The 8,717-nt window shown below is 44.4% G+C and overlaps 1 long non-coding RNA gene across 1 annotated transcript; it reads left to right on the top strand.

The window, feature by feature from the left end:
* The first annotated feature begins 322 nt into the window (after positions 1 to 322).
* Positions 323 to 8,444, top strand: LOC110349183 (uncharacterized). The gene is made up of 3 exons (XR_002394991.2): positions 323 to 4,653; positions 6,962 to 7,076; positions 8,355 to 8,444. It is a non-coding gene; the product is annotated as an uncharacterized LOC110349183 (long non-coding RNA).
* Positions 8,445 to 8,717: the final 273 nt, after the last annotated feature.

Below are 8,717 nucleotides of genomic sequence, written 5' to 3'. Positions count from 1 at the left end.
ATCTTAGCTGATACAGAAATTGGTTCCAGAAATTAGTTGCAGGCAGCAGGCCCTCAGGGTATGTGGAATTGGTCCTGCCCCAAATGGAATGTATACGTACAGGGAAGGAAGAGCTAATCCAGTTACCTACTGTGCTCACCTGACAAGATACAAGATCAATGAGGGTACAGTGTCCAGGACTAGCAGCTGCTGCCATAGACCAAAAAAGTAGAAGAGACATGGAGATGGTGCATCCTTCTGAGAGCATTTGATAGCATAGAGCATGTGACTAACATAAAAAAATCTCTCCTTAAAGGAAATAATTTCTCACTGATTGTGGCTATTAGCTTGACATTGCTTAAGAAATTTCAGGGATCAAGTCTCCCTGTTTTGGAAAGGCCAACACTAAGTAATATACAACCTAATTAACCTAGGACATGGGTTGTAGGGCTTGTGACGCCAGGATGGGGAAATTTGTGAATGCTGGAAGACACCAGTACACTTTCTCTCCAGCCCCTCTGAAATATGACCTCCTGCCTCTCCAATGCCTACATCTCATTGCTGCTCTTTAAATGAATAATATTTGAACTTAGCATGGCCTGGAGGGTGAAATGAATAGGTGAAGTGCAGGAGTGAAAACTATGCCTGGAAACCAGGTCCGCTGTCTGGGAAAAGATGGAGGAAGCATACATTTTGAGACTGTTTAAATAATGAGGGTGGACTAACCTTAAATGAGCCAGAATCTATTGTTATGGGCAAACCCATCAGCACTATACCTGCTTGGACACTCAGCTGGAGTCCAACAATTTGATGCTCATATTAATAAGATTTTCTGCTAACAACCAGCCCATGCTGGGTAACACCAAAAAGGCCAGAAAGCTCTTCAGAAATGTGGAGAATGGAATTCAAAGGCCCATCCTTTTGCTATTTCCACTGAAAAGACCTAAAAGGCTCTTCTATCTCTCCTGCCTTGAGGAATAGATGCTAAGGGAACTCTTTTAAAATTCCTTTACCAATAGTCCTTGCTGGGCCAAGAATACTGTGGACAGAGCTCAGTTGTCCTTGGGGATGAAAAACTCCTAGCATGACATGGCCCAGGGGATGACTAAAAACCAAGCAGCTTTGGCTCTCCTAATGGGCAGTTCTGCAAGTGGGTAGTCAGTACCAGTGAAGTGAAAGGTCTAAATGTGATTAATCAATCATGTGCCATTCTGAGACCATGACTATCTTAGCCTCTGTGTTGCCCAAGTTAGATTATGCTTCAGTGACAAACAGCTCCGGAAATCTTAAAATAACAAAGATTTAAATCTCACTTACTCAACATTATATTTTACTGAGAGTTATCAGGCATGGGCTGGGAAGAGGGACAAAGATCAGCACAGTTTCTTGGGGGCCAGGCTGATGAGGCAACCACCATTGGAATGAAATGATTGCAATCATAGTCCAGAGAAAAGGTGTATCTGGAGTGTCTCATAACAACAATGAAATATTCTGTCTCAAAGAAGAGGCACGTGTGATTTCTCTTGGTTATTTTCCCTCAACCAATAGGAGGCCAGGAAATGCAGTCCTACCATATACTTACAGGAGACAATTGAATATATCTAGGAAACAAAAACTGACTACCACATACACTATCTTACTGACCTATAACTCCATGAGGAAGTTCCTTGAGACATTTTAAAAACAATGCAAAAATTTAGAGCTTTCAGGTAATGCCAACAGATGTCAGTACTACCAAGAAGGGGATGGTGGGAGTTATATCCCTACTTCTGGATGGCCTGAAATGCCATTGGGAAGGGAAATCCTTCCAGCAAGCCAAATGCCACTGGAAGAATCGATGAGTTGAGGTGAAGATCTGTATAATTCCTGAGCAGTGACTGCTGGATTGAGTGAGTGGTCAGAATCTCAAAGGAGCAGGCCATAATATTGTGGAAATGGGAAGGGACACACTTTCCAAATGGGTCCAGAGCCTGAAAGTACCCTCTCCCCTAATAAAATTTACTAGAAGCCCCTAGCTTGTACCCTCCATCACTTAGAAGCAGAATAGACAGCAGAAATGGCTTGTTGAAGACTTCATTTTGATACAAACTGGAAGCAGGTACTCTGGAAGAGGTGAGCACTATCCTGCAATATGTCTTCCATATGTTGTTTCTCTTAGATTTCAAATACATGCATCCAGGAACCAAAAAGATGGCACTGCCTTAGTCCTCTAGTTTTGCTTCTCAACTAATGACTGAATGCATCTTCTCTTTCTCTGTCTCTCTCTGTGTGTCTGTCTCTTTGTTTTTGTATTTCTCTGTCTCTCTGCCTGCCTGTCTCTCTGTCTCTCTCCACATGTATATAACCCTTTTCAGGTGTACTAGTCTATGAGTTTTAACAAATGTATAGTCATTTGTCCATTAGTATGGTCAGGATATAGAATATTTCATCACTCCAGATTTCTCTCATGATATCCCTTTTTTCTGCTAGATGTTTTATGTCCAAAGGATTGTTTCTTCCACTGGAGAACATGACAATAGCCCTGTGGGTGACCTGGGCCTGTGATGGTGATCCTCTTTGTGATCATGCTGCAGACAGTCCGAATAAGCACTACAATAATCAAGCCTGCCACCCATCAAGAAACCAAGGACCTGTGAACTGAAGACAACTCATCTACCATTCTCTTCTCTTTGGAGCTGGTGGGAAGGCTTGGAAATAGAAAGAAATGAGAGAGTGGGCTCCATGTGTCTGTAGTGAGAATGGAGAAGGGACATAGGAACTGACCATGTCTCCAGAGCTGGCTGCTAGAACTCACAGCTGCCTATTATCTTCCTTTGAGAGATGGTCAAAGCCTCAGCAGGAAGGGCAGCCTACTGACTATGGGGCCCAGGACCCATTGTGCTCACTGTTCTGTGGTAAAAGGCCTGGCCTCCTTCTGCGATCACCAGTTTTTGAAAGGCACTATCTTCCCTTAGCTATGCCCAGAGATGGCACTACTGGAGCCTACAGAGCCTCCCCAAACTCTGCCTAATGTAGGCACCATCATTTGACACTGTGATAGCCCACTATGCCATAATGAGGTCTGCATAGGTGGAGGTACAAAAAATACTAAAGTGAGTGGATCTGAAGATGAATGATTAACCTTAAGTCTGCCAACCACCAGCCACCAGTGGTTCTGGCTGAAATAATGAGTGAAGAGCCTCATACTAGTGGTATCTGAAAATACACCAATGACAGATGAAAGAGGCTTAATATTTGGGTGGATAGAGGTAAAGCTGGCCATAGGTAACTTTTTCTGTGTTTGGGGGATGTGGGGGATTAAGGATGGGTTGGAGACAGAAGAAAGAGGAACAGTAGGAACTGAGATGAAAGTGCAGAAGCAATTTGTCACAGTGGCTTCTGGAAAGGCCATATGCCAGGTCCTCACCATACTTATAACCACAGTGCCAGGTCCTCGCCATACTTATAACCATTGATAGGACTTGCCTTCCAGAACTAGTCTCCACTGGTTGTTGCAAAAAGATCCAGAGCTGGGGAAGGGACTGATGGGAAGAGGAGCCTATGACCAGGCCAGGGCTCACAAACCTTGGGGAAATAACAAGAAGGGACTTCTTGTTTCTTGGCTGGTTGTGTTAGGATTAGCTTAGGGCCAGGCAGCTGGGGAAAGGCAATCTTAGGACCAGTGCTGGGGCTCAGGCCTCTAGCTTCCTGCCCAAGGGATAAGGAACAATTAGAGATCTTTGAGGAAGGTTCAGAGACATCCAGTCCTGAGGAGCATGTGGTGAGTTGCTTGCTCTTTACAGTGAGGTAAGTGAGCCTGGTGAGGATACATTTTGGCATGCTTAGCAGTGCTTCTAGCCTGAAGATTTCCTTGGTGAGGCACAGACTACCGTCAGGCCATGATAATACCCTGAAGCTGTTCCAGCTGCAAGAAAAAGAGCCTGGTAGCATGGAGCCTAGTGTACAGGCGGCTGGAAGGTCATGACATTGTGCTGTGTGCTGTCAGCCAGTTCCTGAGTGGCACTTGCTTAGGGCGAGAAGCAGAGATGGCTGCTCCAGGTCAATTGCAGATTGATTTACTCGACATGTTCATGTTATATGTCTATTGGATTTCCACAGATGGCTGATCTTCAGTTGATATCACACTAGACAGAAGGAGAGTGACGAGCTGGGCTGTCTGCTCAGATCCTGGCTCCTACAGCCTTTCCCTAGAGCTGCACTACTTAACCCTCACAGCCAAGCCCAGCCTTGTCAGTCTCAGGGGCCATGTCCAGCTCCAGGAAGGAGCCTGGGCTCTGTGACTTGGTAGCTCAGAGCCCATCAGTTGGTTCAGGCTCCATCTCATGTATCCTGGATTAGAGAACAAAGCATTTCCCCTTTTCCAGGATCAGCAGTCTTCCTTCATCTTTATTTGGCCTGGAGACACCTTCCTCATCCTCAGCATTAAAACACCATCTTTGGGTGCCAGCTCCTAACTGTGGCAGACCCTGGTTTACTTCAAGAACTCCAGACAGTCACCCTGCCTGAGTCTGTGTCTACAGCCCTGATATTGCTCAAAATGATTTCACTTGTTCTCAGTCTTTGTCCTCTCCTATTGACCTCATATACAGGTTCTGTTCCATCCTTGGCCCTAGCCACTGATACCTCACAATGCTGTACACACCTGCCCCAGGCCTTTGCTGCTCCAACCTCATGGTAAATGTCTCCCCTGACTGCATCTTAGGACACTGTAACAGCTGGACATGTGCTTGTCTTCCCACACCCTGACCTAGGATCCCAGCTGTTGGTGGCAGAATTCCATGCTACCTCTGTACCTCTTCTTGTCCTACCTTTCAGAAGAAATTATGAAGAACTCCTCCTACTTCCTGCTGTCTACACCACCCCATGATCTACTTGGATGGGACTGTGTCCTGTCTCTGTGTGCTGAGCCTGTCTAGTCATCTGGAATCCAACTTCATTTAGGCCACCTGGGAAGCGACACCACTTGTCTCTCTAGATATCTCAGAAGAGACTATATTTTATGCTAAACCACCTAAGCACTTGCTTCTTGTTTTAAGAGGTGCTTTGAAGCTGTCCAGCAGAAGGATGCAGACCAGCCAGTAGGAAGGGCCAGAACAAGGGACACTAGGAAGTTGACCTTAGTTTAGACTTGATTATCTAATGCTATGGTTATAAACATTTACAGAGCACCTAATGTTAAAAACAAGTCAAACAATCCTGATCTTAGGAAAGGGTGTGATGGTATCCTAAGGATCAAGTAAAGTCTGTTTCAGCCTTTGGCCTGGTTGTAGGCACATAAGCTATGTTCAGAGATTCTGTATGGGCTTGAATGTGAAAGAGGACACTAAATCATCCAAAGCAATGGGGCAAAAGTGGCAGGGAGATTAGTGGCCCCCCAAAGAAGAGCAGACCCTTAGGGTGAAAATCCCAGTGGACTTCCTCCATTATTCCTTCCTGCTTGGAAATCCACCCTCTCCAGGAGGCTGGCAGTGGTGGAGTGCTTTATGAGGGTGGGTTTTATGCACAGACAGATGTGGGTTACAGAATTTACTTCATCTCTCTATTCCTTAATCTCCTCATTTGTAAAATAAAAATTTTTATATGTGCATCAGAGGATGCTTACAGCAATTAACTGAGATAATGTATGTAAAACTCTTAGCACAGTGCCTGGAACATAGTAAAATTCTCAAGAAAGAATAGCCATTAAATTTAATGTATTTCCAGACTTGAGTGACAGGGTTTTGTTTTTATTCAGGAGGAAGCCTGTTTCCTTTTATTACCCTGCATGCTCATCTTCAGTTGCCAGATGTTTAGATCTGAACATTTTTCTAGGACCCAGAAATTTCACTAGGTAACCTATTGTTTGACCCTTCCCTTCATCAACTCCACCCCACTCTGGAAGATGCCACCCAACAAGTTATGCATAGAGTGAGCACAACCTTTTCTTTTATGCTCTATTCCTTGAAGATATCTTGATAATACATTTAAATAGGCCATGGAAATGACATGAGCTAAAGGGTTTTGTAAACTTTTGGTTAAGGAAAACAAAAATATAAAATGAACGTGTGTGTTAGAGGGGTGGAGAGAGACAATAAAACACAGTCCCAGGCAGAGAGTGGGAAGATCAAGCTCTCACTCACCTCCCTTCCAGTTTCAGCTGGGAATCGACTTAGCATCCTCAGCTTCATCCTCCTTATGCCACCAAGTCAGGCCTATGCAACCCAGCACACTCAATGCTAATTAGATGTGCATGTGGACTACATTTTCTCACCTTCTCTTTTATCCAAATTAAGCATTTAATTGTCTAGTAAGTGTTTGTAAGATAATCAAAGAGAAGCAGATCCATGCAAGGCCAGGGAGGGCTGGAGCAGAGGCTCAGCATCAAACTAGTGGGTATTGCAATGGGATGCTGGTGACCCCTCATCAATGACCTGTGTGTGACCTCCACGAAGATTCAAGCCAGAATTCCATTTGCCAATAGAGAGTCATGTCCAGCACACAAATTCAGCTCAGAATTCTTGCAGGCTGAATAAGTAATTGTCAGCTGGGAATCACTATCTTTCTTGGTTTTCTTTTTTCTTTTCTCCTCACAACTTTCTCTTTCCTCTAGTAGAAGTGAATTGAAGAAAAGATTTTCATATTATATATCATTCTCATGCTTCCCATTCATTCATTAGACAAATTTCTAAGTGTATGTTTTATTCCAAAAATATTGGTTATGTCAAGGTAAGTAGCTTAGCACTTATGTTCGTGCAAATTTTGACCATGTCAGCATAACTAGAAGAATAGAGTATATGATCGTGAAATACCTTCAGTTCATTTACTTAATGTCCTTATGCTCTGGCCTGGAGAGAGAAGGTAACCACTTTTCACAATGAAGAAGAAGGCTCACCTTATAAACTGGTTTACTGTTATGAGCAGTGGGTGGTTCTGGGCTGGACAGTTCCACACTGCCATTCTCTTCTCTCATTTCTGTTCATCGTTTGTCTTTCTTTTCTTCCAGAGACTTGGTCACTCCACACGTGTTTACGGAAAGCAGGCCCTGTGTGATTTATGAAGCCAGGCTCTGAGGATACACAAAAAGAGGATGGTATCTGCCCTCAGAGACTTATCACCAGGTCAGAAGATGAGTAGTGACAGACAGGCCAGTGAAGCTCCCCACCTAGGAAAAAGGCAGGGTATGGGGTGCGCTTCTTAGGACATGTGTCTTGATTCCTAATTCAACAAAGCATCTCACTAATCTTTGTGATATTATCAGAAGTAAATATCTGGACTTTGTCCCATTTCCTGGCACAAAACTCTTAAAATTCTCGGGACCTCTAGAGTATGTATGCTAATGAGATGACCAGTGACTGGAAATCCCTAGTTTCTGGATGGGGCCTGGTTGTTAGATTAGAAGGTTAGAACTTTCAGCCTCACCTCTATGACCCTAAGGGAGCAGGGAGGGGTAGGGGGTTAACTTAATCATAGACAACCAATAATTTAATCGATTATGACTACATAATGTAATCTCCTTAAAAACACCTAAAAATACGGTCTGTGTTCTTCCAGATGGATGAAAACTTCCACATTCTGGGCAGGAGGGTGGGTGTCTGGAGAGAGTACAAAAGCTTTGCACCTTTTCCCATGCCTTCCCTATGTATTATTTCCCCTTGTTCCTGAGTTATGGCCCTTATAGTAAGTCACAATTATAAGAAAGAGGCTTCCTGAATTCTGTGAAGTGTTCTAGCAAAGTATTAAAACTACATCAGAAATTTTGAAACTGTCAGAATTTACAGCTAGAAGTACAGGTGGTGACCTGGAACCAGTGGCTGGCATCTGAAGTGGGGAAGTGAGGGCAGTCATGTAGGACTGAGCCTTTAACCCAAGGAGCCTGTGCTAACTCCAGCTAGCTAGTGTCAGAACTGAGTGAATTGTAGAATGCTCAGTCTGTGTCCTCAGAGTTGGAGAATTTAATGATGTGGGAACCTCTCCTCCAACATTCATTATCAGAAAGGAGTAAAAACAGTTCAATCTTGTATCTAGTTTCTCATGTACAAAAAAAATGACCAATAGAAGAAAAGGCTCTGCCTGGTAGGTTTTATGCTGGGTTGGGAAAGAAGGAGATGGTTCTGGGATTGGAGAGAGTGACCCCGTTGCCGGACATCAATAGTAAGAGGGTGTCTCTTATGATCCCATGGCCCCAGCCCAGATACTAAGGTTCTAGAATGGCTTCTCCCCTGTTGGGGCCATTAGCCATGGTCCACACAGAGCCTGGGCTGTCCTGGAATCCCACTAGGTACCCACTGTGTGCTTCCACTTTCTTTTGCCCTTCAGAAGAAGTCTAAGGACTCTGGTAGTACTCAGATTCCAAGCAGAACTGGGACAGGAAATCTGGTGCTCTTCCTTTCCCACAGATATACAGCTGTTCCTGCTCAGTGGGTGGAGAGCCCGGCCCACCACTCGAGAAGAGGAGAGAACTTAGGTGCTGCTGATTTCTGCCAGTAGGAGGATGGAATGTCTACATTCAATTGAAGGACATGCCCAGATCCTTCCTGGCCACATGGTGAGCAAAAATCTGTTGTTGAATTCTGCTGCCTTGGCAGTCAGGCTGCAAGTTCTTAGAGAGACCAAGAGCCAAAAAACTGGAGTTAGAAAGCAGTGTGACTTCAGGCAGACTGCAAGAGTCTGGCACTGTAAAGAACGAGCAGGCAGAATGGTCTAGCTACCAGACAGGCTCTCATCACAAGCTCTCAGGACAGGGGAGTAAGTGCCCAGCA

The sequence above is a fragment of the Heterocephalus glaber genome, unplaced genomic scaffold, assembly GCF_053883595.1.
Source record: "Heterocephalus glaber isolate CG9 unplaced genomic scaffold, H.glaber_assembly_v1.0 deba00001504, whole genome shotgun sequence".
In the NCBI taxonomy this organism is placed as follows: Eukaryota; Metazoa; Chordata; class Mammalia; order Rodentia; family Bathyergidae; genus Heterocephalus; species Heterocephalus glaber.
Note: the sequence above shows the minus strand (reverse complement) of the source record. Positions and strands in the feature narration are given on the sequence as shown.